Here is a 21032-nt window from a genome sequence, read left to right as displayed (position 1 = left end):
AGCTGTAAACAGGGGAGTTTGAGTGGGAGTTCTGTTGGAGGAGAAGGTATTTGTGTGTGTGTTTGGTTTTGTATTGTTGGTATCTGTATGTGTAGAGGCTTGGAGGGGCTTTGTGCTGGGAGAGAAGCTGAGCCCTGATTAGGGGGCGGGGCTTCACTGACTAGGGGTCCTAGAAAGGTAGCAGCCAGTCAGGCAGCGGCACAGGAGCTAGCAAACAGAGCTGTAAACAGGGGAGTATGAGTGGGAGTTCTGTTGGAGGAGAAGGTGTTTGTGTGTGTTTGGTTTAGTATTGGTAGTATCTGTATGTGTAGAGGCTTTGTGCTGGTAGAGAAGCTGAGCCCTGATAAGGGGGCGGGGCTTCACTGACTAGGCGTCCTATAAAGGTAGCAGCCAGTCAGGCAGCGGCACAGACAGCTGCAGTGGCACAGGAGCGAGCAAAGAGCTGTAAACAGGGGAGTTTGAGTGGAAGTTCTGTTGGAGGAGAAGGTATTTGTGTGTGTTTGGTTTTGTGTTGGTGGTATCTGTATGTGTAGGGGCTTTGTGCTGAGAGAGAAGCTGAGCCCTGATTAGGGGGCGGGGCTTCACTGACTAAGGGTCGTATAAAGGCAGCAGCCAGTCAGGCAGCGGCACAGACAGCTGCAGTGGCACAGGAGCTAGCAAAGAGAGCTGTAAACAGGGGAGTTTGAGTGGGAGTTCTGTTGGAGGAGAAGGTATTTGTGTGTGTGTTTGGTTTTGTATTGGTAGTATCTGTATGTGTAGAGGCTTGGAGGGGCTTTGTGCTGGGAGCGAAGCTGAGCCCTGATTAGGGGGCGGGGCTTCACTGACTAGGGGTCCTATAAAGGTAGCAGCCAGTCAGGCAGCGGCACAGGAGCTAGCAAACAGAGCTGTAAACAGGGGAGTTTGAGTGGGAGTTCTGTTGGAGGAGAAGGTATTTGTGTGTGTGTTTGGTATTGTATTGGTGGTATCTGTATGTGTAGAGGCTTGGAGGGGCTTTGTGCTGGGAGAGAAGCTGAGCCCTGATTAGGGGGCGGGGCTTCACTGACGAGGGGTCCTATAAAGGGAGCAGCCAGTCAGGCAGCGACACAGACAGCTGCAGCGGTACAGGAGCTAGCAAACAGAGCTGTAAATAGGGGACTTTGAGTCGGAGTTCTGTTGGAGGAGAAGCTATTTGTGTGTGTGTTTGGTTTTGTATTGGTAGTATCAGTATGTGTAGAGGCTTGGAGGGGCTTTGTGCTGGGAGCGAAGCTGAGCCCTGATTAGGGGGCGGGGCTTCACTGACTTGGGGTTCTATAAAGGCAGCAGCCAGTCAGGCAGCGGCACAGACAGCTGCAGTGGCACAGGAGCTAGCAAAGAGAGCTGTAAACAGGGGAGTTTGAGTGGGAGTTCTGTTGGAGGAGAAGGTATTTGTGTGTGTGTTTGGTTTTGTATTGTTGGTATCGGTATGTGTAGAGGCTTGGAGGGGCTTTGTGCTGGGAGAGAAGCTGAGCCCTGATTAGGGGGCGGGGCTTCACTGACTAGGGGTTCTATAAAGGCAGCAGCCAGTCAGGCAGCGGCACAGACAGCTGCAGTGGCACAGGAGCAAGCAAAGAGAGCTGTAAACAGGGGAGTATGAGTGGGAGTTCTGTTGGAGGAGAAGGTGTTTGTGTGTGTTTGGTTTAGTATTGGTAGTATCTGTATGTGTAGAGGCTTTGTGCTGGTAGAGAAGCTGAGCCCTGATAAGGGGGCGGGGCTTCACTGACTAGGCGTCCTATAAAGGTAGCAGCCAGTCAGGCAGCGGCACAGAGAGCTGCGGCCGCACAGGAGCGAGCAAACAGAGCTGTAAACAGGGGAGTTTGAGTGGAAGTTCTGTTGGAGGAGAAGGTATTTGTGTGTGTGTTTGGTTTTGTATTGGTGGTATCTGTATGTGTAGAGGCTTGGAGGGGCTTTGTGCTGGGAGAGAAGCTGAGCCCTGATTATGGGGCGGGGCTTCACTGATGAGGGGTCCTATAAAGGGAGCAGCCACTCAGGCAGCGGCACAGACAGCTGCAGTGGCACAGGAGCTAGCAAAGAGAGCTGTAAACAGGGGAGTTTGAGTGGAAGTTCTGTTGGAGGAGAAGGTATTTGTGTGTGTTTGGTTTTGTGTTGGTGGTATCTGTATGTGTAGGGGCTTTGTGCTGAGAGAGAAGCTGAGCCCTGATTAGGGGGCGGGGCTTCACTGACTAGGGGTCCTATAAAGGCAGCAACCAGTCAGGCAGCGGCACAGACAGCTGCAGTGGCACAGGAGCTAGCAAAGAGAGCTGTAAACAGGGGAGTTTGAGTGGGAGTTCTGTTGGAGGAGAAGGTATTTGTGTGTGTGTTTGGTTTTGTATTGGTAGTATCTGTATGTGTAGAGGCTTGGAGGGGCTTTGTGCTGGGAGCGAAGCTGAGCCCTGATTAGGGGGCGGGGCTTCACTGACTAGGGGTCCTATAAAGGTAGCAGCCAGTCAGGCAGCGGCACAGGAGCTAGCAAACAGAGCTGTAAACAGGGGAGTTTGAGTGGGAGTTCTGTTGGAGGAGAAGGTATTTGTGTGTGTGTTTGGTATTGTATTGGTGGTATCTGTATGTGTAGAGGCTTGGAGGGGCTTTGTGCTGGGAGAGAAGCTGAGCCCTGATTAGGGGGCGGGGCTTCACTGACGAGGGGTCCTATAAAGGGAGCAGCCAGTCAGGCAGCGGCACAGACACCTGCAGTGGCACAGGAGCTAGCAAAGAGAGCTGTAAAGAGGGGAGTTTGAGTGGGAGTTCTGTTGGAGGAGAAGGTATTTGTGTGTGTGTTTGGTTTTGTATTGGTGGTATCTGTATGTGTAGAGGCTTGGAGGGGCTTTGTGCTGGGAGAGAAGCTGAGCCCTGATTATGGGGCGGGGCTTCACTGACGAGGGGTCCTATAAAGGGAGCAGCCACTCAGGCAGTGACACAGACAGCTGCAGCGGTACAGGAGCTAGCAAACAGAGCTGAAAATAGGGGACTTTGAGTGCTAGTTCTGTTGGAGGAGAAGCTATTTGTGTGTGTGTTTGGTTTTGTATTGGTAGTATCTGTATGTGTAGAGGCTTGGAGGGGCTTTGTGCTGAGAGAGAAGCTGAGCCCTGATTAGGGGGCGGGCTTCACTGACTAGGGGTCCTATAAATGCAGCAGCCAGTCAGGCAGCGGCACAGACAGCTGCAGTGGCACAGGAGCTAGCAAAGAGAGCTGTAAACAGGGGAGTTTGAGTGGAAGTTCTGTTGGAGGAGAAGGTATTTGTGTGTGTTTGGTTTTGTGTTGGTGGTATCTGTATGTGTAGGGGCTTTGTGCTGAGAGAGAAGCTGAGCCCTGATTAGGGGGCGGGGCTTCACTGACTAGGGGTCCTATAAAGGCAGCAGCCAGTCAGGCAGCGGCACAGACAGCTGCAGTGGCACAGGAGCTAGCAAAGAGAGCTGTAAACAGGGGAGTTTGAGTGGGAGTTCTGTTGGAGGAGAAGGTATTTGTGTGTGTGTTTGGTTTTGTATTGGTAGTATCTGTATGTGTAGAGGCTTGGAGGGGCTTTGTGCTGGGAGCGAAGCTGAGCCCTGATTAGGGGGCGGGGCTTCACTGACTAGGGGTCCTAGAAAGGTAGCAGCCAGTCAGGCAGCGGCACAGGAGCTAGCAAACAGAGCTGTAAACAGGGGAGTATGAGTGGGAGTTCTGTTGGAGGAGAAGGTGTTTGTGTGTGTTTGGTTTAGTATTGGTAGTATCTGTATGTGTAGAGGCTTTGTGCTGGTAGAGAAGCTGAGCCCTGATAAGGGGGCGGGGCTTCACTGACTAGGGGTCCTATAAAGGTAGCAGCCAGTCAGGCAGCGGCACAGACAGCTGCAGCCTCACAGGAGCGAGCAAACAGAGCTGTAAACAGGGGAGTTTGAGTGGGACTTCTGTTGGAGGAGAAGGTATTTGTGTGTGTGTTTGGTATTGTATTGGTGGTATCTGTATGTGTAGAGGCTTGGAGGGGCTTTGTGCTGGGAGAGAAGCTGAGCCCTGATTAGGGGGCGGGGCTTCACTGACTTGGGGTTCTATAAAGGCAGCAGCCAGTCAGGCAGCGGCACAGACAGCTGCAGTGGCACAGGAGCTAGCAAACAGAGCTGTAAACAGGGGAGTTTGAGTGGGAGTTCTGTTGGAGGAGAAGGTGTTTGTGTGTGTTTGGTTTAGTATTGGTAGTATCTGTATGTGTAGAGGCTTTGTGCTGGTAGAGAAGCTGAGCCCTGATAAGGGGGCGGGGCTTCACTGACTAGGCGTCCTATAAAGGTAGCAGCCAGTCAGGCAGCGGCACAGACAGCTGCAGCCGCACAGGAGCGAGCAAACAGAGCTGTAAACAGGGGAGTTTGAGTGGGAGTTCTGTTGGAGGAGAAGGTATTTGTGTGTGTGTTTGGTTTTGTATTGGTGGTATCTGTATGTGTAGAGGCTTGGAGGGGCTTTGTGCTGGGAGAGAAGCTGAGCCCTGATTATGGGGCGGGGCTTCACTGACGAGGGGTCCTATAAAGGGAGCAGCCACTCAGGCAGCGGCACAGGAGCTAGCAAACAGAGCTGTAAACAGGGGAGTATGAGTGGGAGTTCTGTTGGAGGAGAAGGCATTTGTGTGTGTGTTTGGTTTTGTATTGGTAGCATCTGTATGTGTAGGGGCTTTGTGCTGAGAGAGAAGCTGAGCCCTGATTAGGGGGCGGGGCTTCACTGACTTGGGGTCCTATAAATGCAGCAGCCAGTCAGACAGCGGCACAGGCAGCTGCAGTGGCACAGGAGCTAGCAAAGAGAGCTGTAAACAGGGGAGTTTGAGTGGAAGTTCTGTTGGAGGAGAAGGTATTTGTGTGTGTTTGGTTTTGTGTTGGTGGTATCTGTATGTGTAGGGGCTTTGTGCTGAGAGAGAAGCTGAGCCCTGATTAGGGGGCGGGGCTTCACTGACTAAGGGTCCTATAAAGGCAGCAGCCAGTCAGGCAGCGGCACAGACAGCTGCAGTGGCACAGGAGCTAGCAAAGAGAGCTGTAAACAGGGGAGTTTGAGTGGGAGTTCTGTTGGAGGAGACGGTATTTGTGTGTGTGTTTGGTTTTGTATTGGTAGTATCTGTATGTGTAGAGGCTTGGAGGGGCTTTGTGCTGGGAGCGAAGCTGAGCCCTGATTAGGGGGCGGGGCTTCACTGACTAGGGGTCCTATAAAGGTAGCAGCCAGTCAGGCAGCGGCACAGGAGCTAGCAAACAGAGCTGTAAACAGGGGAGTTTGAGTGGGAGTTCTGTTGGAGGAGAAGGTATTTTTGTGTGTGTTTGGTATTGTATTGGTGGTATCTGTATGTGTAGAGGCTTGGAGGGGCTTTGTGCTGGGAGAGAACCTGAGCCCTGATTAGGGGGCGGGGCTTCACTGACTAGGGGTCCTATAAAGGGAGCAGCCAGTCAGGCGGCAGCACGGACAGCTGCAGCGGCACAGAAGCTAGCAAACAGAGCTGTAAACAGGGGAGTTTGAGTGGGAGTTCTGTTGGAGGAGAAGGTATTTGTGTGTGTTTGGTTTTGTGTTGGTGGTATCTGTATGTGTAGGGGCTTTGTGCTGGGAGAGAAGCTGAGCCCTGATTAGGGGGCGGGGCTTCACTGACGAGGGTTCCTATAAAGGGAGCAGCCAGTCAGGCAGCAACACAGACAGCTGCAGCGGTACAGGAGCTAGCAAACAGAGCTGTAAACAGGGGAGTTTGAGTGGGACTTCTGTTGGAGGAGAAGGTATTTGTGTGTGTTTGGTTTTGTATTGGTAGTATCTGTATGTGTAGGGGCTTTGTGCTGGGAGAAAAGCTGAGCCCTGCTTAGGGGGCGGGGCTTCACTGACTAGGGGTCCTATAAAGGTAGCAGCCAGTCAGGCAGCGGCACAGACAGCTGCATTGGCACAGGAGCTAGCAAACAGAGCTGTAAACAGGGGAGTTTGAGTGGGACTTCTGTTGGAGGAGAAGGTATTTGTGTGTGTGTTTGGTATTGTATTGGTGGTATCTGTATGTGTAGAGGCTTGGAGGGGCTTTGTGCTGGGAGAGAAGCTGAGCCCTGATTAGGGGGCGGGGCTTCACTGACGATGGGTCCTATAAAGGGAGCAGCCAGTCAGGCAGCGACACAGACAGCTGCAGCGGTACAGGAGCTAGCAAACAGAGCTGTAAATAGGGGAGTTTGAGTCGGAGTTCTGTTGGAGGAGAAGCTATTTGTGTGTGTGTTTGGTTTTGTATTGGTAGTATCTGTATGTGTAGAGGCTTGGAGGGGCTTTGTGCTGGGAGAGAAGCTGAGCCCTGATTAGGGGGCGGGGCTTCACTGACTAGGGGTCCTAGAAAGGTAGCAGCCAGTCAGGCAGCGGCACAGACAGCTGCAGTGGCACAGGAGCGAGCAAAGAGAGCTGTAAACAGGGGAGTTTGAGTGGAAGTTCTGTTGGAGGAGAAGGTATTTGTGTGTGTTTGGTTTTGTGTTGGTGGTATCTGTATGTGTAGGGGCTTTGTGCTGAGAGAGAAGCTGAGCCCTGATTAGGGGGCGGGGCTTCACTGACTAAGGGTCCTATAAAGGCAGCAGCCAGTCAGGCAGCGGCACAGACAGCTGCAGTGGCACAGGAGCTAGCAAAGAGAGCTGTAAACAGGGGAGCTTGAGTGGGAGTTCTGTTGGAGGAGAAGGTATTTGTGTGTGTGTTTGGTTTTGTATTGTTGGTATCTGTATGTGTAGAGGCTTGGAGGGGCTTTGTGCTGGGAGAGAAGCTGAGCCCTGATTAGGGGGCGGGGCTTCACTGACTAGGGGTCCTAGAAAGGTAGCAGCCAGTCAGGCAGCGGCACAGACAGCTGCAGTGGCACAGGAGCGAGCAAAGAGAGCTGTAAACAGGGGAGTTTGAGTGGAAGTTCTGTTGGAGGAGAAGGTATTTGTGTGTGTTTGGTTTTGTGTTGGTGGTATCTGTATGTGTAGGGGCTTTGTGCTGAGAGAGAAGCTGAGCCCTGATTAGGGGGCGGGGCTTCACTGACTAAGGGTCCTATAAAGGCAGCAGCCAGTCAGGCAGCGGCACAGACAGCTGCAGTGGCACAGGAGCTAGCAAAGAGAGCTGTAAACAGGGGAGCTTGAGTGGGAGTTCTGTTGGAGGAGAAGGTATTTGTGTGTGTGTTTGGTTTTGTATTGGTAGTATCTGTATGTGTAGAGGCTTGGAGGGGCTTTGTGCTGGGAGCGAAGCTGAGCCCTGATTAGGGGGCGGGGCTTCACTGACTAGGGGTCCTATAAAGGTAGCAGCCAGTCAGGCAGCGGCACAGGAGCTAGCAAACAGAGCTGTAAACAGGGGAGTTTGAGTGGGAGTTCTGTTGGAGGAGAAGTTATTTGTGTGTGTGTTTGGTATTGTATTGGTGGTATCTGTATGTGTAGAGGCTTGGAGGGGCTTTGTGCTGGGAGAGAAGCTGAGCCCTGATTAGGGGGCGGGGCTTCACTGACGAGGGGTCCTATAAAGGGAGCAGCCAGTCAGGCAGCGACACAGACAGCTGCAGCGGTACAGGAGCTAGCAAACAGAGCTGTAAATAGGGGACTTTGAGTCGGAGTTCTGTTGGAGGAGAAGCTATTTGTGTGTGTGTTTGGTTTTGTATTGGTAGTATCAGTATGTGTAGAGGCTTGGAGGGGCTTTGTGCTGGGAGCGAAGCTGAGCCCTGATTAGGGGGCGGGGCTTCACTGACTTGGGGTTCTATAAAGGCAGCAGCCAGTCAGGCAGCGGCACAGACAGCTGCAGTGGCACAGGAGCTAGCAAAGAGAGCTGTAAACAGGGGAGATTGAGTGGGAGTTCTGTTGGAGGAGAAGGTATTTGTGTGTGTGTTTGGTTTTGTATTGTTGGTATCGGTATGTGTAGAGGCTTGGAGGGGCTTTGTGCTGGGAGAGAAGCTGAGCCCTGATTAGGGGGCGGGGCTTCACTGACTAGGGGTTCTATAAAGGCAGCAGCCAGTCAGGCAGCGGCACAGACAGCTGCAGTGGCACAGGAGCAAGCAAAGAGAGCTGTAAACAGGGGAGTTTGAGTGGGAGTTCTGTTGGAGTAGAAGGTATTTGTGTGTGTGTTTGGTTTTGTATTGTTGGTATCTGTATGTGTAGAGGCTTGGAGGGGCTTTGTGCTGGGAGAGAAGCTGAGCCCTGATTAGGGGGCGGGGCTTCACTGACTAGGGGTCCTAGAAAGGTAGCAGCCAGTCAGGCAGCGGCACAGGAGCTAGCAAACAGAGCTGTAAACAGGGGAGTATGAGTGGGAGTTCTGTTGGAGGAGAAGGTGTTTGTGTGTGTTTGGTTTAGTATTGGTAGTATCTGTATGTGTAGAGGCTTTGTGCTGGTAGAGAAGCTGAGCCCTGATAAGGGGGCGGGGCTTCACTGACTAGGCGTCCTATAAAGGTAGCAGCCAGTCAGGCAGCGGCACAGACAGCTGCGGCCGCACAGGAGCGAGCAAACAGAGCTGTAAACAGGGGAGTTTGAGTGGAAGTTCTGTTGGAGGAGAAGGTATTTGTGTGTGTGTTTGGTTTTGTATTGGTGGTATCTGTATGTGTAGAGGCTTGGAGGGGCTTTGTGCTGGGAGAGAAGCTGAGCCCTGATTATGGGGCGGGGCTTCACTGATGAGGGGTCCTATAAAGGGAGCAGCCACTCAGGCAGCGGCACAGACAGCTGCAGTGGCACAGGAGCTAGCAAAGAGAGCTGTAAACAGGGGAGTTTGAGTGGAAGTTCTGTTGGAGGAGAAGGTATTTGTGTGTGTTTGGTTTTGTGTTGGTGGTATCTGTATGTGTAGGGGCTTTGTGCTGAGAGAGAAGCTGAGCCCTGATTAGGGGGCGGGGCTTCACTGACTAGGGGTCCTATAAAGGCAGCAACCAGTCAGGCAGCGGCACAGACAGCTGCAGTGGCACAGGAGCTAGCAAAGAGAGCTGTAAACAGGGGAGTTTGAGTGGGAGTTCTGTTGGAGGAGAAGGTATTTGTGTGTGTGTTTGGTTTTGTATTGGTAGTATCTGTATGTGTAGAGGCTTGGAGGGGCTTTGTGCTGGGAGCGAAGCTGAGCCCTGATTAGGGGGCGGGGCTTCACTGACTAGGGGTCCTATAAAGGTAGCAGCCAGTCAGGCAGCGGCACAGGAGCTAGCAAACAGAGCTGTAAACAGGGGAGTTTGAGTGGGAGTTCTGTTGGAGGAGAAGGTATTTGTGTGTGTGTTTGGTATTGTATTGGTGGTATCTGTATGTGTAGAGGCTTGGAGGGGCTTTGTGCTGGGAGAGAAGCTGAGCCCTGATTAGGGGGCGGGGCTTCACTGACGAGGGGTCCTATAAAGGGAGCAGCCAGTCAGGCAGCGGCACAGACACCTGCAGTGGCACAGGAGCTAGCAAAGAGAGCTGTAAAGAGGGGAGTTTGAGTGGGAGTTCTGTTGGAGGAGAAGGTATTTGTGTGTGTGTTTGGTTTTGTATTGGTGGTATCTGTATGTGTAGAGGCTTGGAGGGGCTTTGTGCTGGGAGAGAAGCTGAGCCCTGATTATGGGGCGGGGCTTCACTGACGAGGGGTCCTATAAAGGGAGCAGCCACTCAGGCAGTGACACAGACAGCTGCAGCGGTACAGGAGCTAGCAAACAGAGCTGAAAATAGGGGACTTTGAGTGGTAGTTCTGTTGGAGGAGAAGCTATTTGTGTGTGTGTTTGGTTTTGTATTGGTAGTATCTGTATGTGTAGAGGCTTGGAGGGGCTTTGTGCTGAGAGAGAAGCTGAGCCCTGATTAGGGGGCGGGGCTTCACTGACTAGGGGTCCTATAAATGCAGCAGCCAGTCAGGCAGCGGCACAGACAGCTGCAGTGGCACAGGAGCTAGCAAAGAGAGCTGTAAACAGGGGAGTTTGAGTGGAAGTTCTGTTGGAGGAGAAGGTATTTGTGTGTGTTTGGTTTTGTGTTGGTGGTATCTGTATGTGTAGGGGCTTTGTGCTGAGAGAGAAGCTGAGCCCTGATTAGGGGGCGGGGCTTCACTGACTAGGGGTCCTATAAAGGCAGCAGCCAGTCAGGCAGCGGCACAGACAGCTGCAGTGGCACAGGAGCTAGCAAAGAGAGCTGTAAACAGGGGAGTTTGAGTGGGAGTTCTGTTGGAGGAGAAGGTATTTGTGTGTGTGTTTGGTTTTGTATTGGTAGTATCTGTATGTGTAGAGGCTTGGAGGGGCTTTGTGCTGGGAGCGAAGCTGAGCCCTGATTAGGGGGCGGGGCTTCACTGACTAGGGGTCCTAGAAAGGTAGCAGCCAGTCAGGCAGCGGCACAGGAGCTAGCAAACAGAGCTGTAAACAGGGGAGTATGAGTGGGAGTTCTGTTGGAGGAGAAGGTGTTTGTGTGTGTTTGGTTTAGTATTGGTAGTATCTGTATGTGTAGAGGCTTTGTGCTGGTAGAGAAGCTGAGCCCTGATAAGGGGGCGGGGCTTCACTGACTAGGGGTCCTATAAAGGTAGCAGCCAGTCAGGCAGCGGCACAGACAGCTGCAGCCTCACAGGAGCGAGCAAACAGAGCTGTAAACAGGGGAGTTTGAGTGGGACTTCTGTTGGAGGAGAAGGTATTTGTGTGTGTGTTTGGTATTGTATTGGTGGTATCTGTATGTGTAGAGGCTTGGAGGGGCTTTGTGCTGGGAGAGAAGCTGAGCCCTGATTATGGGGCGGGGCTTCACTGACGAGGGGTCCTATAAAGGGAGCAGCCACTCAGGCAGCGGCACAGGAGCTAGCAAACAGAGTTGTAAACAGGGGAGTCTGAGTGGGAGTTCTGTTGGAGGAGAAGGCATTTGTGTGTGTGTTTGGTTTTGTATTGGTAGCATCTGTATGTGTAGGGGCTTTGTGCTGAGAGAGAAGCTGAGCCCTGATTAGGGGGCGGGGCTTCACTGACTTGGGGTCCTATAAATGCAGCAGCCAGTCAGACAGCGGCACAGGCAGCTGCAGTGGCACAGGAGCTAGCAAAGAGAGCTGTAAACAGGGGAGTTTGAGTGGAAGTTCTGTTGGAGGAGAAGGTATTTGTGTGTGTTTGGTTTTGTGTTGGTGGTATCTGTATGTGTAGGGGCTTTGTGCTGAGAGAGAAGCTGAGCCCTGATTAGGGGGCGGGGCTTCACTGACTAAGGGTCCTATAAAGGCAGCAGCCAGTCAGGCAGCGGCACAGACAGCTGCAGTGGCACAGGAGCTAGCAAAGAGAGCTGTAAACAGGGGAGTTTGAGTGGGAGTTCTGTTGGAGGAGAAGGTATTTGTGTGTGTGTTTGGTTTTGTATTGGTGGTATCTGTATGTGTAGAGGCTTGGAGGGGCTTTGTGCTGGGAGCGAAGCTGAGCCCTGATTAGGGGGCGGGGCTTCACTGACTAGGGGTCCTATAAAGGTAGCAGCCAGTCAGGCAGCGGCACAGGAGCTAGCAAACAGAGCTGTAAACAGGGGAGTTTGAGTGGGAGTTCTGTTGGAGGAGAAGGTATTTTTGTGTGTGTTTGGTATTGTATTGGTGGTATCTGTATGTGTAGAGGCTTGGAGGGGCTTTGTGCTGGGAGAGAAGCTGAGCCCTGATTAGGGGGCGGGGCTTCACTGACGAGGGGTCCTATAAAGGGAGCAGCCAGTCAGGCAGCGACACAGACAGCTGCAGCGGTACAGGAGCTAGCAAACAGAGCTGTAAATAGGGGACTTTGAGTCGGAGTTCTGTTGGAGGAGAAGCTATTTGTGTGTGTGTTTGGTTTAGTATTGGTAGTATCTGTATGTGTAGAGGCTTTGTGCTGGTAGAGAAGCTGAGCCCTGATAAGGGGGCGGGGCTTCACTGACTAGGCGTCCTATAAAGGTAGCAGCCAGTCAGGCAGCGGCACAGACAGCTGCAGCCGCACAGGAGCGAGCAAACAGAGCTGTAAACAGGGGAGTTTGAGTGGGAGTTCTGTTGGAGGAGAAGGTATTTGTGTGTGTGTTTGGTTTTGTATTGGTGGTATCTGTATGTGTAGAGGCTTGGAGGGGCTTTGTGCTGGGAGAGAAGCTGAGCCCTGATTATGGGGCGGGGCTTCACTGACGAGGGGTCCTATAAAGGGAGCAGCCAGTCAGGCAGCGACACAGACAGCTGCAGCGGCACAGGAGCTAGCAAACAGAGCTGTAAACAGGGTACTTTGAGTGGGAGTTCTGTTGGAAGAGAAGGTATTTGTGTGTGTTTGGTTTTGTTTTGGTAGAATCTGTATGTGTAGGGGCTTTTTGCTGGGAGAGAAGCTGAGCCCTGATTAGGGTGCAGGGCTTCACTGACCAGGGGTCCTATAAAGGGAGCAGCCAGTCAGGCAGCGGCACAGACAGCTGCAGTGGCACAGGAGCTTGCAAACTGAGCTGTAAACAGGGGAGTTTGAGTGGGAGTTCTGTTTGAGGAGAAGGTATTTGTGTGTGTTTGGTTTTGTATTGGTGGTATCTGTATTTGTAGAGGCTTGGAGGAGCTTTGTGCTGGGAGAGAAGCTGAGCCCTGATTAGGGGACGGGGCTTCGCTGACTAGGGGTCCTATAATTGTAGCAGCCAGTCAGGCAGCGTCACAGACAGCTGCAGGGGCACAGGAGCTAGAAAACAGAGCTGTAAACAGGGGAGTTTGAGTGGGAGTTCTGTTGGAGGAGAAGGTATTTGTGTGTGTTTGGTTTTGTATTGGTGGTATCTGTATGTGTAGGGGCTTTGTGCTGGGAGAGAAGCTGAGCCCTGATTAGGGGGCGGGGCTTCACTGACTAGGGGTCCTATAAAGGGAGCAGCCAGTCAGGCAGCAACACAGACAGCTGCAGCGGTACAGGAGCTAGCAAACAGAGCTGTAAACAGGGGAGTTTGAGTGGGAGTTCTGTTGGAAGAGAAGGTATTTGTGTGTGTTTGGTTTTGTTTTGGTAGTATCTGTATGTGTAGGGGCTTTTTTCTGGGAGAGAAGCTGAGCCGTGATTAGGGTGCGGGGCTTCACTGACCAGGGGTCCTATAAAGGTAGCAGCCAGTCAGGCAGCGGCACAGACAACTGAAGTGGCACAGGAGCTTGCAAACAGAGCTGTAAACAGGGGAGTTTGAGTGGGAGTTCTGTTCGAGGAGAAGGTATTTGTGTGTGTTTGGTTTTCTGTTGGTGGTATCTGTATGTGTAGGGGCTTTGTGCTGGGAGAGAAGCTGAGCCCTGATTAGGGGGCGGGGCTTCACTGACTAGGGGTCCTATAAAGGGAGCAGCCAGTCAGGCGGCGGCACGGAGAGCTGCAGCGGCACAGGAGCTAGCAAACAGAGCTGTAAACAGGGGAGTTTGAGTGGGAGTTCTGTTGGAGGAGAAGGTATTTGTGTGTGTTTGGTTTTGTATTGGTGGTATCTGTATGTGTAGGGGCTTTGTGCTGGGAGAGAAGCTGAGCCCTGATGAGGGGGCGGGGCTTCACTGACTAGGGGTCCTATAAAGGGAGCAGCCAGTCAGGCAGCTGCACAGACAGCTGCAGCGGTACAGGTGCTAGCAAACAGAGCTGTAAACAGGTGAGTTTGAGTGGGAGTTCTGTTGGAGGAGAAGGTATATGTGTGTGTTTGGTTTTGTATTGGTGGTATCTGTATGTGTAGAGGCTTGGAGGGGCTTTGTGCTGGGAGAGAAGCTGAGCCCTGATTAGGGGGCGGGGCTTCACTGACGAGGGGTCCTATAAAGGGAGCAGCCAGTCAGGCAGCGGCACAGGAGCTAGCAAACCGAGCTGTAAACAGGGGAGTATGAGTGGGAGTTCTGTTGGAGGAGAAGGTGTTTGTGTGTGTTTGGTTTTGTATTGGTAGTATCTGTATGTGTAGGGGCTTTGTGCTGGGAGAGAAGCTGAGCCCTGATTAGGGGACGGGGCTTCGCTGACTAGGGGTCCTATGATTGTAGCAGCCAGTCAGGCAGCGTCACAGAGAGCTGCAGGGGCACAGGAGCTAGCAAACAGAGCTGTAAACAGGGGAGTTTGAGTGGGAGTTCTGTTGGAGGAGAAGGTGTTTGTGTGTGTTTGGTTTTTATTGTAAGTATCTGTATGTGTAGAGGCTTTGTGCAGGGAGAGAAGCTGAGCCCTGATAAGGGGGCGGCGCTTCACTGACTAGGCGTCCTATAAAGGTAGCAGCCAGTCAGGCAGCGGCACAGCAGCTAGCAAACAGAGCTGTAAACACGGGAGTTTGAGTGGGAGTTCTGTTGGAGGAGAAGGTATATGTGTGTGTTTGGTTTTGTATTGGTAGTATCTGTATGTGTAAAGGCTTGGAGGGGCTTTGTGCTGCGAGAAAAGCTGAGCCCTGATCAGGGGGCGGGGCTTCGCTGACTAGGGGTCCTATGATTGTAGCAGCCAGTCACGCAGCGGCACAAACAGCTGCAGGGGCACAGGAGCTAGCAAACAGAGCTGTAAATAGGTGAGTTTGAGTGGGAGTTCTGTTGGAGGAGAAGGTATTTGTGTGTGTTTGGTTTTGTATTCGTAGTATCTGTATGTGTAGGGGCTCTGTGCTTGGAGAGAAGCTGAGCCCTGATTAGGGGGCGGGGCTTCACTGACTAGGGGTCCTATGATTGTAGCAGCCAGTCAGGCAGCGTCACAGAGAGCTGCAGGGGCACAGGAGCTAGCAAACAGAGCTGTAAACAGGGGAGTTTGAGTGGGAGTTCTGTTGGAGGAGAAGGTGTTTGTGTGTGTTTGGTTTCGTATTGGTAATATCTGTATGTGTAGGGGCTTTGTGCTGGGAGAGAAGCTGAGCCCTGCTTAGGGGGCGGGACTTCACTGACTAGGGGTCCTATAAAGGGAGCAGCCAGTCAGGCAGCTGCACAGACAGCTGCAGCGATACAGGGGCTAGCAAACAGAGCTGTAAACAGGGGAGTTTGAGTGGGAGTTCTGTTGGAGGAGAAGGTATTTGTGTGTGTTTGGTTTTGTGTTGGTGGTATCTGTATGTGTCGGGGCTTTGTGCTGGGAGAGAAGCTGAGCCCTGATTAGGGGGCGGGGCTTCACTGACGAGGGGTCCTATAAAGGTATCAGCCAGTCAGGCAGCGGCACAGGAGCGAGCAAATTGAGCTGTAAACAGGGGAGTTTGAGTGGGAGTTCTGTTGGAGGAGAAGGTATTTGTGTTTGTCTGGTTTTGTATTGGTAGTATCTGTATGTGTTGGGGCTTGGAGGGGCTTTGTGCTGGGAGAGAAGCTGAGCCCTGATTAGGGGGCGGGGCTTCCCTGACTAGGGGTCCCATAAAGGTAGCAGCCAGTCAGGCAGCGGCACAGGAGCTAGCAAACAGAGATGTAAACAGGGGAGTTTGAGTGGGAGTTCTTTTGGAAGAGAAGGTATTTGTGTGTGTTTGGTTTTGTATTGGTAGTATCTGTATGTGTAGAGGCTTGGAGGGGCTTTGTGCTGGGAGAGAAGCTGAGAGCTGATTAGGGGGCGGGGCTTACCTGACTAGGGGTCCTATAAAGGTACCAGCCAGTCAGGCAGCGGCACAGACAGCTGCAGCGGCACTGGAGCTAGCAAATAGAGCTGTAAACAGGGGAGTTTGAGTGGGAGTTCTGTTGGAGGAGAAGGTATTTGTGTGTTTGGTTTTGAATTGGTAGCACCTGTATGTGTAGGGGCTTTGTGCTGGGAGAGAAGCTGAGCCCTGATTAGGGGGCGGGGCTTAACTGACGAGGGGTCCTATAAAGGGAGCAGCCAGTCAGGCAGGGGCACAGACAGCTGCAGCGGCACAGGAGCTTGCAAACAGAGCTGTAAACAGGAGTTTGAGGGGGAGTTCTGTTGGAGGAGAAGGTATTTGTGTGTGTTTGGTTTTGTATTGGTGGTATCTGTATGTGTAGGGGCTTTGTGCTGGGAGAGAAGCTGAGCCCTGCTTAGGGGGCGGGGCTTCACTGACTAGGGGTCCTATAAAGGGAGCAGCCAGTCAGGCAGCTGCACAGACAGCTGCAGCGATACAGGGGCTAGCAAACAGAGCTGTAAACAGGGGAGTTTGAGTGGGAGTTCTGTTGGAGGAGAAGGTGTTTGTGTGTGTTTGGTTTTTATTGTAAGTATCTGTATGTGTAGAGGCTTTCTGCAGGGAGAGAAGCTGAGCCCTGATAAGGGGGCGGCGCTTCACTGACTAGGCGTCCTATAAAGGTAGCAGCCAGTCAGGCAGCGGCACATTAGCTAGCAAACAGAGCTGTAAACACGGGAGTTTGAGTGGGAGTTCTGTTGGAGGAGAAGGTATATGTGTGTGTTTGGTTTTGTATTGGTAGTATCTGTATGTGTAAAGGCTTGGAGGGGCTTTGTGCTGCGAGAAAAGCTGAGCCCTGATCAGGGGGCGGGGCTTCGCTGACTAGGGGTCCTATGATTGTAGCAGCCAGTCAGGCAGCGGCACAAACAGCTGCAGGGGCACAGGAGCTAGCAAACAGAGCTGTAAATAGGTGAGTTTGAGTGGGAGTTCTGTTGGAGGAGAAGGTATTTGTGTGTGTTTGGTTTTGTATTGGTAGTATCTGTATGTGTAGGGGCTCTGTGCTTGGAGAGAAGCTGAGCCCTGATTAGGGGGCGGGGCTTCACTGACTAGGGGTCCTATAAAGGGAGCAGCCAGTCAGGCAGCGGCACAGACAGCTGCAGCGGCACAGGAGCTAGCAAACAGAGCTGTAAACAGGGGAGTTTGAGTGGGAGTTCTGTGGGAGGAGAAGGTATTTGTGTGTGTTTGGTTTTGTATTGGTAGTATCTGTATGTGTAGGGGCTTTGTGCTGGGACAAAAGCTGAGCCCTGATTAGGGGGCGGGGCATCCCTGACTAGGGGTCCTATAAAGGTACCAGCCAGTCAGGCAGCGGCACAGACAGCTGCAGCGGCACTGGAGCTAGCAAATAGAGCTGTAAACAGGGGAGTTTGAGTGGGAGTTCTGTTTGAGGAGAAGGTATTTGTGTGTGTGTTTGGTTTTGTATTGGTGGTATCTGTATTTGTAGAGGCTTGGAGGAGCTTTGTGCTGGGAGAGAAGCTGAGCCCTGATTAGGGGACGGGGCTTCGCTGACTAGGGGTCCTATGATTGTAGCAGCCAGTCAGGCAGCGTCACAGAGAGCTGCAGGGGCACAGGAGCTAGCAAACAGAGCTGTAAACAGGGGAGTTTGAGTGGGAGTTCTGTTGGAGGAGAAGGTATTTGTGTGTGTGTTTGGTTTTGTATTGGTAGTATCTGTATGTGTAAAGGCTTGGAGGGGCTTTGTGCTGGGAGAAAAGCTGAGCCCTGATTAGGGGGCGGGGCTTCACTGACTAGGGGTCCTATAAAGGTAACAGCCAGTCAGGCAGCGGCACAGGAGCGAGCAAACAGAGCTGTAAACAGGGGAGTTTGAGTGGGAGTTCTGTTGGAGGAGAAGGTATTTGTGTGTGTTTGGTTTTGTATTGGTGGTATCTGTATGTGTAGGGGCTTTGTGCTGGGAGAGAAGCTGAGCCCTGATTAGGGGGCGGGGCTTCACTGACTAGGGGTCCTATAAAGGGAGCAGCCAGTCAGGCAGCAACACAGACAGCTGCAGCGGTACAGGAGCTAGCAAACAGAGCTGTAAACAGGGGAGTTTGAGTGGGAGTTCTGTTGGAAGAGAAGGTATTTGTGTGTGTTTGGTTTTGTTTTGGTAGTATCTGTATGTGTAGGGGCTTTTTTCTGGGAGAGAAGCTGAGCCGTGATTAGGGTGCGGGGCTTCACTGACTAGGGGTCCTATAAAGGTAGCAGCCAGTCAGGCAGCGGCACAGACAGCTGAAGTGGCACAGGAGCTTGCAAACAGAGCTGTAAACAGGGGAGTTTGAGTGGGAGTTCTGTTGGAGGAGAAGGTATTTGTGTGTGTTTGGTTTTGTATTGGTGGTATCTGTATGTGTAGGGGCTTTGTGCTGGGAGAGAAGCTGAGCCCTGATGAGGGGGCGGGGCTTCACTGACTAGGGGTCCTATAAAGGGAGCAGCCAGTCAGGCAGCTGCACAGACAGCTGCAGCGGTACAGGTGCTAGCAAACAGAGCTGTAAACAGGTGAGTTTGAGTGGGAGTTCTGTTGGAGGAGAAGGTATTTGTGTGTGTTTGGTTTTGTATTGTTGGTATCTGTATGTGTAGAGGCTTGGAGGGGCTTTGTGCTGGGAGAGAAGCTGAGCCCTGATAAGGGGGCGGGGCTTCACTGACGAGGGGTCCTATAAAGGGAGCAGCCAGTCAGGCAGCGGCACAGGAGCTAGCAAACCGAGCTGTAAACAGGGGAGTATGAGTGGGAGTTCTGTTGGAGGAGAAGGTGTTTGTGTGTGTTTGGTTTTGTATTGGTAGTATCTGTATGTGTAGGGGCTTTGTGCTGGGAGAGAAGCTGAGCCCTGATTAGGGGACGGGGCTTCGCTGACTAGGGGTCCTATGATTGTAGCAGCCAGTCAGGCAGCGTCACAGAGAGCTGCAGGGGCACAGGAGCTAGCAAACAGAGCTGTAAACAGGGGAGTTTGAGTGGGAGTTCTGTTGAAGGAGAAGGTATTTGTGTGTGTTTGGTTTTGTATTGGTAGTATCTGTATGTGTAGAGGCTTTGTGCTGGGAGAGAAGCTGAGCCCTGATTAGGGGACGGGGCTTCGCTGACTAGGGGTCCTATGATTGTAGCAGCCAGTCAGGCAGCGGCACAGACAGCTGCAGTGGCACAGGAGCTAGCAAAGAGAGCTGTAAACAGGGGAGTTTGAGTGGGAGTTCTGTTTGAGGAGAAGGTATATGTGTGTGTGTTTGGTTTCGTATTGGTGGTATCTGTATTTGTAGAGGCTTGGAGGAGCTTTGTGCTGGGAGAGAAGCTGAGCCCTGATTAGGGGACGGGGCTTCGCTGACTAGGGGTCCTATGATTGTAGCAGCCAGTCAGGCAGCGTCACAGAGAGCTGCAGGGGCACAGGAGCTAGCAAACAGAGCTGTAAACAGGGGAGTTTGAGTGGGAGTTCTGTTGGAGGAGAAGGTATTTGTGTGTGTTTGGTTTTGTATTGGTGGTATCTGTATGTGTAGGGGCTTTGTGCTGGGAGAGAAGCTGAGCCCTGCTTAGGGGGCGGGGCTTCACTGACTAGGGCTCCTATAAAGGGAGCAGCCAGTCAGGCAGCTGCACAGACAGCTGCAGCGATACAGGGGCTAGCAAACAGAGCTGTAAACAGGGGAGTTTGAGTGGGAGTTCTGTTGGAGGAGAAGGTGTTTGTGTGTGTTTGGTTTTTATTGTAAGTATCTGTATGTGTAGAGGCTTTGTGCAGGGAGAGAAGCTGAGCCCTGATAAGGGGGCGGCGCTTCACTGACTAGGCGTCCTATAAAGGTAGCAGCCAGTCAGGCAGCGGCACAGCAGCTAGCAAACAGAGCTGTAAACACGGGAGTTTGAGTGGGAGTTCTGTTGGAGGAGAAGGTATATGTGTGTGTTTGGTTTTGTATTGGTAGTATCTGTATGTGTAAAGGCTTGGAGGGGCTTTGTGCTGCGAGAAAAGCTGAGCCCTGATCAGGGGGCGGGGCTTCGCTGACTAGGGGTCCTATGATTGTAGCAGCCAGTCACGCAGCGGCACAAACAGCTGCAGGGGCACAGGAGCTAGCAAACAGAGCTGTAAATAGGTGAGTTTGAGTGGGAGTTCTGTTGGAGGAGAAGGTATTTGTGTGTGTTTGGTTTTGTATTGGTAGTATCTGTATGTGTAGGGGCTCTGTGCTTGGAGAGAAGCTGAGCCCTGATTAGGGGGCGGGGCTTCACTGACTAGGGGTCCTATAAAGGGAGCAGCCAGTCAGGCAGCGGCACAGACAGCTGCAGCGGCACAGGAGCTAGCAAACAGAGCTGTAAACAGGGGAGTTTGAGTGGGAGTTCTGTGGGAGGAGAAGGTATTTGTGTGTGTTTGGTTTTGTATTGGTAGTATCTGTATGTGTAGGGGCTTTGTGCTGGGACAAAAGCTGAGCCCTGATTAGGGGGCGGGGCTTCCCTGACTAGGGGTCCTATAAAGGTACCAGCCAGTCAGGCAGCGGCACAGACAGCTGCAGCGGCACTGGAGCTAGCAAATAGAGCTGTAAACAGGGGAGTTTGAGTGGGAGTTCTGTTTGAGGAGAAGGTATTTGTGTGTGTGTTAGGTTTTGTATTGGTGGTATCTGTATTTGTAGAGGCTTGGAGGAGCTTTGTGCTGGGAGAGAAGCTGAGCCCTGATTAGGGGACGGGGCTTCGCTGACTAGTGGTCCTATGATTGTAGCAGCCAGTCAGGCAGCGTCACAGACAGCTGCAGGGGCACAGGAGCTAGCAAACAGAGCTGTAAACAGGGGAGTTTGAGTGGGAGTTCTGTTGGAGGAGAAGGTATTTGTGTGTGTTTGGTTTTGTATTGGTAGTATCTGTATGTGTAGAGGCTTTGTGCTGGGAGAGAAGCTGAGCCCTGATTAGGGGGCGGGGCTTCCCTGACTAGGGGTCCTAGAAAGGTAGCAGCCAGTCAGGCAGCGGCACAGGAGCTAGCAAACAGAGCTGTAAACAGGGGAGTTTGAGTGGGAGTTCTGTTGGAGGAGAAGGTGTTTGTGTGTGTTTGGTTTCGTATTGGTAATATCTGTATGTGTAGAGGCTTGGAGGGGCTTTGTGCTGGGAGAAAAGCTGAGCCCTGATTAGGGGGCGGGGCTTCACTGACTAGGGGTCCTATAAAGGGAGCAGCCAGTCAGGCAGCGGCACAGACAGCTGCAGCGGCACAGGAGCTAGCAAACAGAGCTGTAAACAGGGGAGTTTGAGTGGGAGTTCTGTTGGAGGAGAAGGTATTTGTGTGTGTGTTTGGTTTTGTATTGGTAGTATCTGTATGTGTAGGGGCTTTGTGCTGGGACAAAAGCTGAGCCCTGATTAGGGGGCGGGGCTTCCCTGACTAGGGGTCCTATAAAGGTACCAGCCAGTCAGGCAGCGGCACAGACAGCTGCAGCGGCACTGGAGCTAGCAAATAGAGCTGTAAACAGGGGAGTTTGAGTGGGAGTTCTGTTTGAGGAGAAGGTATTTGTGTGTGTGTTTGGTTTTGTATTGGTGGTATCTGTATTTGTAGAGGCTTGGAGGAGCTTTGTGCTGGGAGAGAAGCTGAGCCCTGATTAGGAGACGGGGCTTCGCTGACTAGGGGTCCTATGATTGTAGCAGCCAGTCAGGCAGCGTCACAGAGAGCTGCAGGGGCACAGGAGCTAGCAAACAGAGCTGTAAACGGGAGTTTGAGTGGGAGTTCTGTT

Source organism: Lepidochelys kempii, chromosome 27, assembly GCF_965140285.1.
Source record: "Lepidochelys kempii isolate rLepKem1 chromosome 27, rLepKem1.hap1, whole genome shotgun sequence".
Classification (NCBI taxonomy): Eukaryota; Metazoa; Chordata; order Testudines; family Cheloniidae; genus Lepidochelys; species Lepidochelys kempii.
Note: the sequence above shows the minus strand (reverse complement) of the source record.